The sequence below is a fragment of the Odocoileus virginianus genome, chromosome 4 (genome assembly GCF_023699985.2).
Source record: "Odocoileus virginianus isolate 20LAN1187 ecotype Illinois chromosome 4, Ovbor_1.2, whole genome shotgun sequence".
NCBI classification, from domain to species: domain Eukaryota; kingdom Metazoa; phylum Chordata; class Mammalia; order Artiodactyla; family Cervidae; genus Odocoileus; species Odocoileus virginianus.
The window spans coordinates 29,608,436-29,626,619 of NC_069677.1; the positions used below are offsets into that span (position 1 = coordinate 29,608,436).

The following is an 18,184-nucleotide window of genomic DNA, read 5'->3' on the forward strand; positions in this document are numbered from 1 at the left end:
TTATATGAGTCGGTTGCTTTTTTAATACACTAATAATGAGCTACTAGAAAGTAAGAAAACAACCTCATTTAAAATCACATCAAAAAGAATAAAGTATCAAGGAATATACTTAACCAAGGAGATGAAAGACCTATATTCTGAAAACTATAAAACAATGATGAAGGATACTGAAGAAAAAATCCTGTGTTCATGGACTAGAAGAATTACTGTTGTTAAAATGTCCATACTACCGAAAGCAATCTACAGCTTTAATGCAATTCCTGTCCAAGACATCTACAGAAGTAGAACAAACAATCTTAAAATTTTTACTGAACTGAACAAAAGATCCCAAATAACCAATGCCATCTTGAGAAAAAAGAACAGAACTGGAGTTATCACATTCCCTGACTTAAGATTACACTACAAAGTTACAGTTATCAAATCACCAAGGTATTGGCACAAAAACAGATTCATGAAAGAAAATAAAGAGCCCAGAAATAAATTCATGCACCTATGGTTAATTAATCTACAACAAAGGAGACAAGAATATAGAACAGAGAAAAGACAGTCTCTTCAGTAAGTGCTGCTGGGAAAAATGAACAGCAAAAGAATCAAATTAGAACATTTTCTCACACCATAAGCAAAAATAAACTTAAGATGAATTAAAGACCTAATTGTAAGACTGGAAAACATAAAACTCCTAGAAGAACACATAGGCAGAACGGTCTCTGACATAAATTTTAACTGTTTTCCGGATCTGTCTCCTAAGTCAAAGGAAACAAAAGCAAAATTAAGTAAAACCTAATTAAGCTTAAAAGCTTTTGCATAGCAAAGCAAACCATCAACAAAACAAAAAGATAACCTAAAGAATAGGAGAAAATATCTGCAAATGATATGACCAATAAGGGGTAATATCCAAAACATATAAAGAGCTCATACCCGCCAAAACCAAACAACCCAATTAATAAGTGTTCAGAAGACCGGAACAGACATTTTCTCAAAGACAACACACAGACAGCCAACAGGCACACAGAAAGATGCTCAAGCTTGTTAACCATTAGATAAATGCAAATTAAAACCACAATTGAGATATTACCTCACACCTGTGAGAATGGCTATCATCAAAAACACCACAAATAACAAATGTTTGTGCAGATGTGGAATAAAGTGAACCTTTGTACACTGTTGGTGGGACTGTTAATTGGTGCAGCCACTGTGGAAAACAGTATGGAGGTTTCTCAAAAAACTAAAAATAGAATTGCTATATGATCCAGCAATTCCTTTTCTCCTGGGTATATATCCAAAGAAAACAAAACTATAATTCAAAAATATACACATACCCTAATGTTCATGAATATTGCATGCTTAGCCACTCAGTCACGTCTGACTCTTTGAGACCCTCTGGACTGTAGCCTGCCAGTATCCTCTGTCCATGGGACTTTTCAGGCAAGAATACTGGAGTGCGTTGCCATTTTCCTCCTCCAGCAGATCTTCCCGACTCAGGGATTGAACCCACATCTCCTGTGTCTCCTGCATTGCAGGTGGATTCTTTACCAGCTGAGCCATCAGGGTCATACCAGCATTATATATAACTGCCAAGAGATGGAAGCAACTTAAGTGTCCACCAACAGATGAATGGATGAAGATGTGGTATGTATGTATACAATGGAATATTATTCAGCCATAGAAAGAATGAAATTTTGCCATCTGCAACAACATGGATGGACCTCAAGAGTATTATGCTTGGTGAAATAAGTCAGAAAGAGAAAGATAAATATTTTATGTTATCACTTATACATGAAATCTAAAAAATAAATGCCAGAATATAACAGAACAGAAACAGATTCACAAATATTGAGAACTAGTGGCTACCAGTGGGGAAGAGGGAAGTGAGGAGAAATATAGGGGTAGGAAGTCAAGAGCTACAAATTAAAAAATATAAAATAAATAGGCTATAAGGACACAATGTTCAGGCTATGAAGATAGCCAATATTTTATAAAAACTTTAAATGGGGTATAATCTAGAAAAACACTGAATTTCTATGTTGTTCACCTGAAACTAATTTAATATTGTAAATCAGTCATACTTCAATAAAAAAGGAAAAAAGATATCTTTTGGGGATTCTGAGATTCTAGAATGGGCAGGGAAAATTAATCCATAGGAAGCTCAGATTAGATGTGAAAAATGTACGTCCATTTACTTAATTTCTTTCTGTCCACAAATCTCCCATTCCGATCACGCTAAATCTCTATATGCTAACTTCTCTTGGGTATGAAATAGAATTCAAATTCTCAGAGTGAGTATCAAACTTTAAAAAACTGTAAAAGAACAAAAAGCAAGCAGTAATGTCAAGAAGTTTGTTAGACAGGAACCTTATCATTCATTCTTCAGAGATAGGATCCATTAGTAAATTCTCAAAATGGACAGGATTCAATTCACTACAAAATGTTAAAGCCCCAAAACGAACCAATGAACATGACATGGTTAGTGCTCTCAAGTAGCATACAGATATTTGCTGAGTGCTTACTATGTACTAGGCATTGTTCTAAATGCTTTCATGTATTTGGCATTTAACCTTCATTATAATATTATGATGCACGTACTGTAATTATCCCTCTTCTACAAATAAGGAATTATGTATTAACCCAGAGAGGCCTGGCATGCTGCAGTCCATGAAGTTGCAAAGAGTCAGACACAACTTGGTGAATGAACAACAGAATATTTAACCTAGACAGGTAAATAATTTTGCTCTTAATTACAAAACTAGTAATTTTGATAGTCTGGCTTCAGAGCACATGCTTTTAGCCATTGTGACATATATTTAGGAAAAGAAAAATTAAAGAAGCCTACACACACTGACCGTATTTTATGGATTTTCTAAGACTGTTCTGACGTTAAATATTCTGTACAGTTGTTAAGACTACTTGACCCCATTTTGACTGGGAAAAATATTATCTGCAAGAGGAATGTACTCAACAAACTTATGTATCTGATACTTAAACTCAACAAAACACCATCACATGACACATTTAGCTGTGCTTTAGTCATTGCACATCGGTAGATCATTCAGCTGCATATTAGGTAGTGTCTGTGAACAACACAAGGCTTTAGGCTCTCATTGCATAGAAACAGTCAAAATTATTCACAGTGATTTTGAGTAAATCTTAAGTCCTACAATATCACTAAGGAAGTTGAAAGTTGGTCCCTTATACTGAAGAGAAATCAAACTACCAGTCTCTGAACCATAACATTACTAATATTATAAACTGCTTTGAATTTTACTACCACCGTTAATTATCAAGTACAAAAACTGCTTTGATAAAGTCATGTCCAACTTTTACAATTGGTATATAAAAAAAGAATACAAATATCATTTTCATAAATACTTTAAGATGCTGCCTATCCAGGTATCAATTGCAAAAAAAAAAGAAGCCATTAGATTTTAAGGAAATCTTCATACGGAAAATAAAATGGTGTTACTATTAATCTTTACAATAAGTATAAAATGACAATGTGAAAATATAATTTTTCCTTTCTTTGCTGTCATATGTAGTTTGATTTCATATTGACTTTACAATAGTGCCTAATTTCAATCTTTTTCCCAATAATTTTTCCCTTTAATGCTGATTTACTCTTGATGACATGTTCCATAAATCTATATTCCAGAATAGTAGCTTATTTGGCAGAAAACTCGAAGGATTTTGTACCTGTCAAGAGGTTAACCTCCTAAGGGAAAAGCCCAAAACACACACAATTCACTTGCTTTCAGGCTAAAGGCAATCAATTGTTTAAAAATGCAATAGTACTTTCAGGTCTAGACCTGCAGAAAGTCCATCAGAAAAGCACTTGGAAAAGCATGATCTGTCAAAGAAGAGCAACAGAAATCTGCTTGGCTTGTTGAAAAATGAAGTACATAATCAAAATAACTCTACATAATATCTCATTACCTGAACAGTTTGCTGGTTAAAAGCTATTCAAAAGTTGAAAGTGAGTAATTTGAACATTTATAGAAACAACAAATCAATAGCATACACATCACTGTTTCCTGATTAAGGACAATTAGTTTTGTCATCATTTCATATATTTTTATGCACAACAGAGGACACATCTAGAAAAAAGAGCCTTACTATGCCCCTGGAATTATGTTTCTAAGATTAGAACGTATTTTCTGAAAACCAACTAGTGGGATGGGTTACCAAAGGAAATTATGGGACATATTTTCCTAGAAGTCTTTAACTAAAGTAAGGAAGATTGCCAATGGCTATTAAGGGTGCTGAGACAGGTTTTGAGCCTTCAAAACCCTGGCAACTGGAGTGCAACAGATGACCCATTCTCAGTGTCTGTCAGAGACTCTAACTGCTCTCAGTGCCAGTAACCAAAACGGACATTCCTCCTCTAAGTCTGATCCTCCCAAGTCCCTGACGGTTTTGGAGAGAAAGAAGAAAATCTTTCCATTCTTTCCTGATGGCAGTTTTTTTCCTGTCACAGAATTTCACAGAAGGGCCTTCAAATATGTGCAAATCTATAAACAGGTAGATAAAAGAGATTTTCTCTTCTGAAGATAACAATAAACTGAGATAGGCCATCTTCCCTCTAGGGAATGGCTTACTTACTCTTCCCTGAAATCAAAAATAGGCTTTTAAAATGCTAGAAATCAAACAAGTGCTAAAAGGTCAAGATCTAAGGCCAAAGAGCTACATAGAACCTAGATTCTCAGACTCCTGATTCAGTGTTCTTCTAGGAAATAGCTGTTGCTAACCTATCAATCTCTGTTAAAAATGTCTACAAACGTCAACAGAAATATGCAACTAGTTTGCTTATAGAAAAATGTCTTCTATAATTTGAATCTATACACAATAAATGATCAACCAACACTGGCACACAGCAATTTATTAATTTTCAGATAGTTTATAAAGTATACAGCTACTAACTGATAGAAAGATAAATGTCTTGATCCCCAATTATGATTCTACTGCAAAAATATCACTTACTGATCACCTACTGTTAAAAAAAAATTTATGCTTAAAATTATCCTCACAATATTGCTTTAAATCTCTATAGTGCTTTATAAGATGCATTTCTCTACAGAATCTTACTAAATCCTGGTGAGTCTGGCAAGAGAATTATGATCGGAACAGAATGTTTCTATCCTAATGCAGCTATTTTTACATCACAACACTGACTTCCTTGGTTTCCACTACACAAATATTTAAAATCTAAAGTGTACCAGATAAGCATGGTTTGTAAGAATACTTAACTTCTAACTTTTTTAAAATCCCACACTTATTTCAAATGGTAATGCTGGCACTAACACAGTGATTCCTTTGTAACAATTCCAATTAATATTAATACTAAAAGATACTAAAACTTAACCTCTTATAAATGAGTGTAATTTAGATAAACTATTAAGCTAACTAGCAAAATGATACGAAGAGATGAGTGTTTGTCAGACCAAATGCTGAAGTGTGTTATTCCTGTACTAGGTATAAATTTAAAATAATTGGTATGTATATTTTCTTTTAAATAATTGTATGGAACTTGGAATTACTTAAATTATCTCATTAATTATATGAGTTACTAGCAAGTAGCATATTAAAGAGAGGCAAAGATGTGATAAGGCCTGCCTCCTTTCCCCTATAAACAAATACAAAGTAGCAGTTTGGAATTGGAATTTGGTCTTTCAGCCATCCAAACCAGAGCACTATAATCCATACTAAAAACACTGTAAAAAATACTGTTTCACTGTATAAGAAACATTAAGCTTAAAGAAAAAGCTCTAAGCCACCACTTTTACTATAAACTTAGAAACTTTTTATTGAAGTATTTTAACATTAAGCTCCCCAAATTGTATAGCTGAGGAGAGGGAGAGAGAACATATAAAAATTTCTTAACCAGTATCAACTGATTCATATTAATAAAGGATTAAATATGAATAACATAAGTGGCTATAAAAATTATTGGTTCATCTAAGGCTGAATAACCTTTCTGAATAACAGAAACCACAAGCCTTTAAGTCGAATCCTTAGACTTCACTGTGTTGCCTCATGCTTCTTTTTTATACCTTTAAGACTTCAGTTTCTCCTAACCACTATTTTTAATTTTTATTACAGTATCATTTCTTAAAAGATAATTAATAAAGTTCACTTTAAACATAAGCTTAAGGGACTTCCCTGGTGGTCCAGTGATTAAGATTCCATCTACTGCAGGGCGTGTGGGTTTGATCCCAGATTGGGGTACTGAGATCCCACATGCTCTGAGGTGTGGCCAACAAATAAAAATAAACTTCAGTTCGCTGACTGATACCTGTAACCACTAATCTGATAACAAAAACAATCTTCTACAATTGGTCCTGACCAGAGGTATACTTCCTGTATATCCTGTAAATTACTAAATAAATTTACTATTTACTAAACAATTTTTACTAAAATTTACTAAATAAAAAATCTCCCTGAATTTTAAGGTCTAGCAAACAGAGACTTTACCAAAATCTCTGAGTCTTTTTTGTAAATCATCCTTAGTTTTAATCTGTTCCATTCTTTTGGAATGGTCGTCTGATTTTACTGATCTTTGCCGATGGTATAAGGTCATCAGTTCAGATTCCCCCTTCCTCCATATTATGTATTATGATACATAAATAGCTTGACACTTGCTATCCTGTCATGGTGGCTTAGTCGCTAAGTCGTGTCTGACTCTTGGGACCCATGGACTATAGCCCGCCAGGCTCCTCTGTCCATGGAATTTTTCCAGGCAAGAATACTGGAGTGGTTTATCATTTCCTTCTCCAGGGGATCTTCTCCACCCAGGGATCGAACCTGGGTCTCCTGAACTACAGAGAGATTCTTTACCGACTGTGCTGCCAGGGAAGCTCCTGTCATGGTTCAAACTTCAAGGCATAATTACTTCCCAGGCAGGTTAACTAACACCTGGGTGTCTGACAGTGGAATAGGGTTCTAAGAAAATGAAACTACAAGCCACGTGGTTCTTGGTCCCTAGTCACACCTGTAAAGTTAGCCGTCAGCAAAGTGGAAAACAGGATGTATTACATAAACTGTCTTTTTTCTTATTCCAGATAAGTCCACTCATAAGATCTAACACTTTCAAAGGGGAAAGGAAATGAACACGTCTTAGACATCTGATCCTGGCCAAAACTTTCCTGGATCTACACTCATTTAATTCAACAAAACAAAAACAATAACAACTCTGTTGAGTAGTAATTACTCTCCTTATACATATTAAGAAATCTGTCCAAAGTAACTCTGCCAGTAAGTACATAAGCCAGGGTTTGAACCAAGGAGGCTCAGATTTTACAAAGTCAGTATTTTTAGTGCTCACAGGATCTTAAGGCTAAAGCACTGAGTAGTACCATGTAGAGCATTCAGTACAATTCCTCTATTACAGATAAGGAAACTGAGGCCCCAAAAGATTGAGACTTGCCCAAGGACACACTCTTGTGGTGAGGTTAGGATCTGAATTCACATCTCCTGATTTCTAGCACAGTTCTGTGCTTAATTATTTGTGTGTGTGTGTGTGTATGTTGAGGGGCAGTTTGAGTGTCACTCTTGAAATAATTTATATGTAATTTAGAACATCCCAAACGTCTCCAAATAAAATACATATGTGTGGCAGGTTAGGGATGTGTATTTTTAGTGAACAAATACAGTATAAAAGCTCAATAGGCATTTGTAAATTATTAATGTTGTAAAGAAGTCTGTTGTCAATATATTTATTTATTCAGTGAATAACTCTATTATGTACTGGCTGCTATGCTTGGCAATGAGAACTTAACTATATAAGATAAAAACCCCTAGTGTTCTCATGAAATTTACATCTTGGTGGAAGATACAGACAAATAAATAGGCAATCGCCAATACACTGAGTCAATGCTCTGACAGTAGGGGCACAAGATGTTATGGGAACAGGAAGCAAGGGCACCTGACCCAGACTAGACTTTTCAAAGGAACTGATATGAAAAATGAGTAGGAGTCAGCCAGTTAAACAAGGGGTATGGAGTGTGCAAATGTCTCATGAAAAGCAAACAGCACTGGCACATGAAGCAGGAAAAGGCCAAGAGAGCTGTAGGAAGAAAAAGGAGAGATGAACTTAGAAGAAAAGAAACAAATCACACAGGTCTTAGAAAGCAAGGGCTTTACAATCGTGTCTATTAGAATTACCTGGGGAACTTAAAACAGATGTCTGGGCTCCATCTCAGGCCAATTAAACCAGAATCTCCAGGAATGAGACTCTGGCACTGATATTTTTAAAAAGCTAACTAGATGATTCTAGTATGTGGCCAGGATCAAAAACCACTGTTTAAGTTATAGGGGAATTAAACACATCCATTTATTACTACAAATAAGGGAAAAGGTGATCTATGGGCTCTAGTTTCTTTATCCATAAAAAAGCAGGCTGGAAAAAAAAAAAGCAGGCTGGAGCAAGTTAGAGGTAACATAATAAAATGAAAGGAGTCACAAAGCATTCATTTTGTCAATGAGTCTGTCACCTGATACTTGCCTGACCTTAAATTAAAATGTCATTTCTCAGAGACAGTAATACTGCCTTCTCTTCAGGATTGTTTTGTAGCTTAAGACAAACATACTTAAAAAAAAAACAGCTCAATAACTATACTAATATAAACCTTGATTTCCCAAGATTTATGCTTCTAAACTTGCACAAATTTAAATATCATAAATATTTTCAGAGATAAAATCTTTTATGATGCTTAAGAAACACATTTCATTTACAGAATCACAACTCCCTTGAAATTCAAGATATTTAAATAATAAAATAGAGAAGTGATCCTTTTAATGCTATTTTTGTTGCTAAAGAGATCAAACGGGATTAAGTTAGCCCTTTTCATATAAACAGATCAACAGAGCAAATGCCTTTTAAATGGTAATAGTAAATGTTAAAAATTCTTAATTCAATAAAGGAAACAAGTGAACTCTTTTAGGAAATGTATGACCTATCTTATCATTTAAGTATTTTACTTGTAAGTTTACCTTTTTTTTTAAAGGCAATACTTATTTGGGATGGAGAGGATCTTATCCTGACAGGAAGGAAGCTCTGCTTTAAGAAGGGTTGTTCCATCCAAAGCCAGGCAAAGCTATTGCTCTTTTACAGTCCTCCTTTAACATATATCTAGCCCATGAGAAGATACACTTTCACGCAGTAATTTTTGCATTTACAGCATTTGTATTTAGTGACATCTCCTTAATGCTATATCTAATTTACTTAAAATTGAGGAAAAAAAAAAAACTTTAGACATATAAAAACACTGTTCTGCATTTATATGTGGTTCATATTTAATTCTTGAACTAAAACTGATAGGAATGTCTTTCAAACTTTATATTCATAAAGTCAATGGTAAAATATTAAGTTAATATTCATTCATTTTCTTTTTATTTCCCCCATGATGCTATGACTGTTACCATGTGCTATCACTTCTTTCAATCATCTATTTCGTGATTTTAACAGGAAAGCACTCTATTTTACAATGATGGAAAAACCTGTAAGAAACTTTTGAAAAAAGTTACGGATGAAATTTAATTTTATCCAAAAAGGTGAGATGAGAAAACTCAGAAAGCCAAACAAAATACCCCTCCTCCCCCCCACACACCCCCACTGGGCCCTCTTCAGATAATTTTGGCTGATGACACTGCAGAACAGTTAATCTGATAATTAAAATTTTCCAGAACATGTGATGTTTAGATAGAGATCTATGCTGTCAACCAGAATTCAATGATTCAGTCTTAAAAAATGTTAAAACTTGAATACAGACATATTAACAAATTTTTACACTACAGTTGCTTCTAGGATCCATTAATAAGGACGTGCTGTGATTTACAGAAATTAAATTAGTAACGTGGTATCTTAAGCATTTTGTAGGTATTTCCTTAACAACACGCAATCCAGTACATAAACAAATTTTGTACAGTGCAATGTAAGCAAATACCCAGAGAACCCAGCTTCTGAGCAGAAAAACATGCGACCGCTATTGCCCACAGTGGTTCAAATGTGGCCATAGTAATTACCCGATGACTTGAGTTAACAGAAGTTTACCTACCCAAGTTTTCCAAGGGGTTCTCCCAGGCCTCACAAACTACGATCAAAACATCATCTCGCAAACCCATGTCCTGCATGTGCCCAAAGGCGCAGTGCTGGAATGAGGAAGCGTCACCAAACGGAATCACAACTCTACTTCATTAAAGAATATGCAGGCTCTTTTCACAGAAGCCCCTCTTACTGCGCTCCCCTTACTCTTTATGACTACGTAAACAGCTTCCCAATTACTGTCAGCCAAAACAGCTTTCGATTTCTAAGTCTGGTAACTAGCCACCATCACCACTATTCCTTTAGCATCCTAAAATAAACCCCTCAAGCCGCGATCAAAACACACTGGCTGAACGTCTGGTGTTTACACAGTCCAATTCTGGGCGCTACCCTACCTTTCCGAGCCACTTAGGAGCTATGAAGCAGGCATCACATATTAGACTTACTAAAGACACAATTGCGAGACAATGTCTCAGGTCTATGAATGAAAGATCCAATACGTTTGATTGTCTCGGTTAAAAGGAAAAAAACAACTTCGAGAGGAAGGGTGGGAGAGGAACCGCGGTAGCCTTCCAAGCCCCAGCCGGGCGATTTAAACCCAGTATGAGGCAAACCGCAGGGTCGCCGGGCTGGCGCGGTCGGAGTCCTCGGGCGTGACAGCCCCTCAGCAAGAGCTCGCGGTTTGGCACCCGCGATCGCTCACGCCGCGGTGCTCGCGGGTCGGGTGGATGTGCAAGGGCGCGGGGGACCGAGCCACCGCAGCCGGGGCGGCGGCCCTGGGCGCACTTCCTCAGTCTCTAGCCGCCCCATCCCCAAAAATGGGAGAGGAAGGAAACGAGGAACGAGGCGGCGGTCAGAGGGAGAAAAGAGGGAGCGGCGAGCCCTCGCCTCTGCATCTGGGTGAGGCCAGCGGCAGGCGGAGGAGAGCGGGGATCGCAGGCGAACTCTGCTGCGGGCCGAAGCTGGGAGAGACGACCGGCGGGCAGCCCCCGCCCAAGACGGCGGGCGCGCCCGAGAGTCCCCGGCACCCACCCGGCCCCATCCCGACCGCTCCCGCTCCCGGCCTGTCCGCGTTCTACTCACGCTCGGGGCTCCTCGAGGCTCCGCGGCTCTAACCGCATCGGGTCCCAGCCCCGCGGGCGGCGGCGGCGGCGGCGCCGAGGGAGAGGAGAGCGGGCGGCACAGCCCCCGCCTCCCGGCCCCTCTCCCCCGCCGCTCCGGAGCTGCCCGGCCGGGCCCGAGCCCTGCCTCGCCGGCGGCCCCAGCCCCAGCGGCCGCGGCGGCAGCAGCCCGAGACCTCAGCGGCCGCAGCGGCGGCACCGGAACTGCCGCTTTCTCCTTCTCGCTGCCTCTCCTAGCTAGCCCCCGCCACACGCCCCCGCCCCCGTCTCCTTTCTCTGTCACCCCTGTTTTTTTTTTTTTTTCTTTTGTTTCCAGAATAAACTTTATTGGTCTCTTTTTCCGCTCACATCGTGTAAACAAACAACGAACTCTACCCCACCCCCTCGACTCCCCCCTCCTCGGGCAGAGGAGGGTAAGAGCTGAGGAGGGGCCGAGCCTACTATGCCCCGGAAGCAGAGGGACAAACGAGAGGAAGTGAAACTGCGGAGACCAGGAGGGGGAAGTGGGCAAATCGGGTGACAGTGTGCCAGTGCGCCTGCGCCTTGGTTTTGTGCCCGAAGTTTGAGTGGCTTTGTGGCTCATTTTCCTGCTGCGCTGGTATTTAATGCTGTTGTCTTTTGCAGTGGTGAGGCTGTTTTGTCATCCTGTGGAGGCATAGGTGTCGTACGAGCAGCAGGGATGCGCCTATGTGTTTCTACGAGCTGTAGGGCTGGGTTGAGATATAGAAAGGCAAATCGGGAGCTAGCGGGTCCATTCACTTTTACGCCCATAGAGGAAATAAGATTTACTCTCGTATAGGGGCGAGGGGAGGGGATGTAGTGGCTAACCGCCTCTGTCAGTGGCTAACCAGAAATGGCTATCGATACTAGAAAGAAGGCCTTTTACAAAACGTTGCTTCGCGTCCTTTTGCCAACGTAAGGTTAAGTTGTAGCCCATCCCGAAAGAGGAATGCACTGCCACAGCCCTCTGCAATACTTTGACTCACTCAGGGAGACCTTTTGCAATGTCCTTTTTTTCAGATCTGAATCAGCTTGTAGGATTCCATTCTGACTATTCAGAACACGTGCTTTTTTCGCGTAGTGCCCACGGAGACTTTAGAAAAACCATTTTGGTTCTAGAGTAGATGCAGGGTGGTGGTTTGATACTGCGTACCACAGAAGCTTCTTTTTGCTGGAGAGTAATAGGATCTGTTATGTTTTGAGATCACTACTGATAAGGGTCAGGTTTTCGGCGTGTTTCTCCCCCTAGTGGCCTTTCATTGTATTAAAAAGACGTAGGAACAGTGATTAGCAGAAATCTGCAATACAAGTCCTCAATGTAGGGCCCTCTCTTGCATTTTAAGGAGTAGAGGACTTGAAAGTGACCCGCCCTGGAGATGTTACAGTTCAGCTCGTCATTCAGTGCTGAAAGCTGACCGATAACCAGTTTTGCTCAAACACCACACATCCTTAACCAATCCTAAAAAAGAACCATTCCTTTATGTGGTCATAGTTTCATTTGACTGTGTTTCTGTATTTCCTGTGCTTTCTCTCTTTTCTTAAGCTCTGGTTTTCATCTCATATTTCAAGGGTCTAAGTTTCTAAATATTTTTCTTGAACCAGTGTTTTTCAGCACTTTTCAGAACACTGTGTTACTCAAGAGAAAGGAATTTAAACAAACAAAAAAAAGCAATGATACTGAATTACTGGTCAAAGGAAGCCTTAAGGCAGCATTTCCCAAATTTGTGTTCCCAGGCCCAGAGTTTAGTAAGATCTTAATAGGTGGTCCTTAGTGGGGGATAAATTATGGTAAATACATGCTTTTTCTAAAATTTATTTTAATAGATGGTACATGCATTATGTGATTTTTGTTATGTGATAATCTGCCTTTTGGGCTTCCCTGATACCTCAGTTGGTAAAGAATCCGCCTGCAATGCAGGAGACATTGGTTAGATTCCTTGGTCAGGAAAATCCACTTGAGAAGGGATAGGCTACCCACTCCAGTATTCTTGGGCTTCCCTGTGGCTCAAGTGGTGAAGTCTACTTGCAATGCAGGAAACCTGGTTTCGATCCCTGGGTTAGGAAGATCCCCTGGAGACCGGAAAGGCTACCCTTTCCAGTATTCTGGCCTGGAGAATTCCATGGACTGTATAGTGCATGGGGTCACAAGGAGTCTGACACGACTGAGCGACTTTCACTTTCTTCAGCTTTTCAATCTGCCTTTAAGAAATCACGTGCCACAACATGTGGCATGCTTCCCCAGGTGGCGCTAGTGGTAAAGAACCTGCCTGCCAGTGCAGGAAACTTAAGAGACTCAGGTTCCATCCCTGAGTAGGGGAGATCCCCTGGAGGAAGACATGGCAATCCAGTCCAGTATTCTTGCCTGAAGAATCACATCGCAGAGGAGCCTGGTGGACTGCAGTCCATGGGGTCGCAAAGAGTCAGACACAACTAAAGCAACTTAGAACGCACGCAGGTCACAACAGAAAATGTCATACCTCGTATTTGTATGATTACTCAATGGTACAGGATTAACATTTACTGCTGAATTGACAATTGCTGTATTTGGTTTATATGGTGACCATTGATATGTTGTCTGCTTTATCTTGCTTCTGAAGGTATCTGCACTGTTCTTCAGTGTTTATGTTAGGCCTCTATATGATGAAATGTGTTGCTTAAGGTCCTGAGACTGAAAGAAGAATGTTTTACAGGAAAAATTGAAATTGTGATACTCAGGCTGTAAGACAAACAAAAAATGGAATACTTTAGAATTAAAGAGCTGTTTTCTAAAGTCAAGAGGTAGAATGTCCACGGTGACACAGTTGTTCCATTCTAACACATTGGAGGTATTTAATAATAGTTACTTGCCTTTTGGATTATTTCTATTGAAAATAAAGATAACTGATACTCAAATGTGTATTGTGCACTGAAACATACTCTGTAACAAACACTGAAATTACAACTAAGCTTTGAAGTCATTTGGAAACAAGAGTCAACTTGATTATGAAGCAGTATACTCTGGATTTATAAAATTGCCAAGTCAAACAATAAAAACACACCAAAGGAAGACAAAAATGAACTGCCATGTAGCACTTACTAGTTTGGTTATGACCAGTAAACATCCTTTTAAGATTTCAGTTCTTTTCTATTTGTTAAGGTTTATTTTGCCTGAGTATCTTAGTAAATGTCCTTTTGTTGCTTACTCACTAAGTAGTGTCTGACTCTTTGCGACTCCATGGACTGCAGTACGTCAGCCTTCCCTGTCTTTAACTATCTGGGAATTTGCTCAAATTCATGTCCATTGAGTCAGCGATACTATCCAGCCATCTCATCCTCCATTGCCCCCTTCTCCTCCTGCCCTCAATCTTTCCCAGCATCAGGGTCTTTTTCAATGAGGCAGTTCTTTGCACCAGGTCGCCAAAGTATTGGAGCTTCAACTTCAGCATCTGTCCTTCCAGTGAATATTAAGGGTTTGATTTCATTTAGGATTGACTGGTTTGATCTCCTTGCTGTCCAAGGGATTCTCAAGAGTCTTCTCCAGCACTGTAGTTCAAAGGCATCAATTCTTTAGCCACCTTCTTTATGGTACAATTCTCAAATCTGTACATGACTACTGGAAAAACCATAGTTTTGACTATATGGACTTTGTTGGCAAAGTGATGTCTGTGCTTTTTTTTTTTTTCCATTTATTTTTATTAGTTGGAGGCTAATTACTTTACATCATTACAGTAGTTTTTGTCATACATTGAAATGAATTAGCCATGGATTTACATGTATTCCCCATCCCAGTCCCCCCTCCCACCTCCCTCTCCACCCGATCCCTCTGGGACTTCCCAGTGCACCAGGCCCGAGCACTTGTCTCATGCACCCAACCTGGGCTGGTGATCTGTTTCACCCTAGATAATATACATGTTTCAATGCTGTTCTCTTGAAACATCCCACCCTCGCCTTCTCCCAGAGTCCACAAGTCTGTTCTATACATCTGAGTCTCTTTTTCTGTTTTGCATATAGGGTTATCGTTATCATCTTTCTAAAGTCCATATATATGTGTTAGTATACTGTAATGGTCTTTATCTTTCTGGCTTACTTCGCTCTGTATAATGGGCTCCAGTTTCATCCATCTCATTAGAACTGATTCAAATGAATTCTTTTTAATGGCTGAGTAATATTCCATGGTGTATATGTACCACAGCTTCCTTATCCATTCGTCTGCTGATGGGCATCTGGGTTGCTTCCATGTCCTGGCTATTATAAACAGTGCTGCGATGAACATTGGGGTGCACGTGTCTCTTTCAGATCTGGTTTCCTTGGTGTATATGCCCAGAAGTGGGATTGCTGGGTCATATGGCAGTTCTATTTCCAGCTTTTTAAGAAATCTCCACACTGTTTTCCATAGTGGCTGTACTAATTTGCATTCCCACCAACAGTGTAAGAGGGTTCCCTTTTCTCCACACCCTCTCCAGCATTTATTGCTTGTAGACTTTTGGATAGCAGCCATCCTGACTGGCGTATAATGGTACCTCATTGTGGTTTTGATTTGCATTTCTCTGATAATGAGTGAGGTTGAGCATCTTTTCATGTGTTTGTTAGCCATCTGTATGTCTTCCTTGGAGAAATGTCTGTTGAGTTCTTTGGCCCATTTTTTGATTGGGTCATTTATTTTTCTGGAGTTGAGCTGGAGGAGTTGCTTATATATTTTTGAGATTAATCCTTTGTCTGTTGCTTCGTTTGCTATTATTTTCTCCCAATCTGAGGGCTGTCTTTTCACCTTGCTTATAGTTTCCTTTGTTGTGCAAAAGCTTTTAAGTTTCATTAGGTCCCATTTGTTTATTTTTGCTTTTGTTTCTAAAATTCTGGGATGTGGGTCATAGAGGATCCTGCTGTGATTTATGTCGGAGAGTGTTTTGCATATGTTCTCCTCTAGGAGTTTGATAGTTTCTGGTCTTACATTTAGATCTTTAATCCATTTTGAGTTTATTTTTGTGTATGGTGTTAGAAAGTGTTCTAGTTTCATTCTTTTACAGGTGGTTGACCAGTTTTCCCAGCACCACTTGTTAAAGAGGTTATCTTTTTTCCATTGTATATCCTTGCCTCATTTGTTGAAGATAAGGTGACCATAGGTTCGTGGATTTATCTCTGGGCTTTCTATTCTGTTCCATCGATCTATATTTCTGTCTTTGTGCCAGTACCATACTGTCTTGATGACTGTGGCTTTGTAGTATAGTCTGAAGTCTGGCAGATTGATTCCTCCAGTTCCATTCTTCTTTCTCAGGATTACTTTGGCTATTCGAGGTTTTTTGTATTTCCATACAAATTGTGAAATTATTTGTTCTAGTTCTGTGAAAAATACCGTTGGTAGTTTGATAGGGATTGCATTGAATCTATAGATTGCTTTGGGTAGTATAGCCATTTTGACAATATTGATTCTTCCAATCCATGAACACGGTATGTTTCTCCATCTGTTTGTGTCCTCTTTGATTTCTTTCATCAGTGTTTTATAGTTTTCTATGTATAGGTCTTTTGTTTCTTTAGGTAGATATACTCCTAAGTATTTTATTCTTTTTGTTGCAATGGTGAATGGTATTGTTTCCTTAATTTCTCTTTCTGTTTTCTCATTATTAGTGTATAGGAATGCAAGAGATTTCTGTGTGTCAATTTTATATCCTGCAACTTTACTGTATTCATTGATTAGCTCTAGTAATTTTCTGGTAGAGTCTTTAGGGTTTTCTATGTAGAGGATCATTTCATCTGCAAACAGAGTTTCACTTCTTCTTTTCCTATCTGGATTCCTTTTACTTCTTTTTCTGCCCTGATTGCTGTGGCCAAAACTTCCAAAACTATGTTGAATAGTAGTGGTGAGAGTGGGCACCCTTGTCTTGTTCCTGATTTCAGGGGAAATGCTTTCAATTTTTCACCATTGAGGGTAATGCTTGCTGTGGGTTTGTCATATATAGCTTTTATTATATTGAGGTATGTTCCTTCTATTCCTGCTTTCTGGAGAGTTTTAATCATAAATGGATGTTGAATTTTGTCAAAGGCTTTTTCTGCATCTATTGAGATAATCATATGGTTTTTATCTTTCAATTTGTTAATGTGGTGTATTACATTGATTGACTTGCGGATATTAAAGAATCCTTGCATTCCTGGGATAAAGCCCACTTGGTCATGATGAATGATTTTTTTAATATGTTGTTGGATTCTGTTTGCTAGAATTTTGTTAAGGATTTTTGCATCTATGTTCATCAGTGATATTGGCCTGTAGTTTTCTTTTTTTGTGGCATCTTTGTCTGGTTTTGGAATTAGGGTGATGGTGGCCTCATAGAATGAGTTTGGAAGTTTACCTTCTTCTCCAATTTTCTGGAAGAGTTTGAGTAAGATAGGTGTTAGCTCTTCTCTAAATGTTTGGTAGAATTCAGCTGTGAAGCCATCTGGTCCTGGGCTTTTGTTTGCTGGAAGATTTCTGATTACAGTTTCGATTTCCTTGCTTGTGATGGGTTTGTTAAGATCTTCTATTTCTTCCTGGTTCACTTTTGGAAAGTTATACTTCTCTAAGAACTTGTCCATTTCTTCCAAGTTGTCCATTTTATTGGCATAGAGCTGCTGGTAGTAGTCTCTTATGATCCTTTGTATTTCAGTGTTGTCTGTTGTGATCTCTCCATTTTCATTTCTAATTTTGTTAATTTGGTTCTTCTCCCTTTGTTTCTTAATGAGTCTTGCTAATGGTTTGTCAATTTTGTTTATTTTTTCAAAAAACCAGCTTTTAGCTTTGTTAATTTTTGCTATGATCTCTTTAGTTTCTTTTGCATTTATTTCTGCCCTAATTTTTAAGATTTCTTTCCTTCTACTAACCCTGGGGTTCTTCATTTCTTCCTCCTCTAGTTGCTTGAGGTGTAGAGTTAGGTTATTTATTTGACTTTTTTCTTGTTTCTTGAGGTAGGCCTGTAATGCTATGAATCTTCCCCTTTGCACTGCTTTTACAGTGTCCCATAGGTTTTGGGTTGTTGTGTTTTCATTTTCATTCATTTTTATGCATATTTTGATTTCTTTTTTGATT

At 38.7% G+C, this 18,184-nt stretch overlaps 1 protein-coding gene across 2 annotated transcripts in view; it reads right to left on the minus strand.

Moving 5' to 3' along the window:
• Positions 1–11,629, minus strand: part of PIK3CA (phosphatidylinositol-4,5-bisphosphate 3-kinase catalytic subunit alpha) — an 82,840-nt gene extending 71,211 nt beyond the window's left edge. The window contains exon 1 of one of the 2 annotated variants that reach the window (XM_020879160.2): positions 11,114–11,629. The gene's annotated coding sequence lies outside the window, so the exon portion shown is untranslated. Of the gene's footprint in view, positions 1–1,319; positions 1,528–11,113 lie in introns of those variants that run through there. The other variant, XM_070466371.1, reaches the window with a different exon arrangement.
• Positions 11,630–18,184: the final 6,555 nt, after the last annotated feature.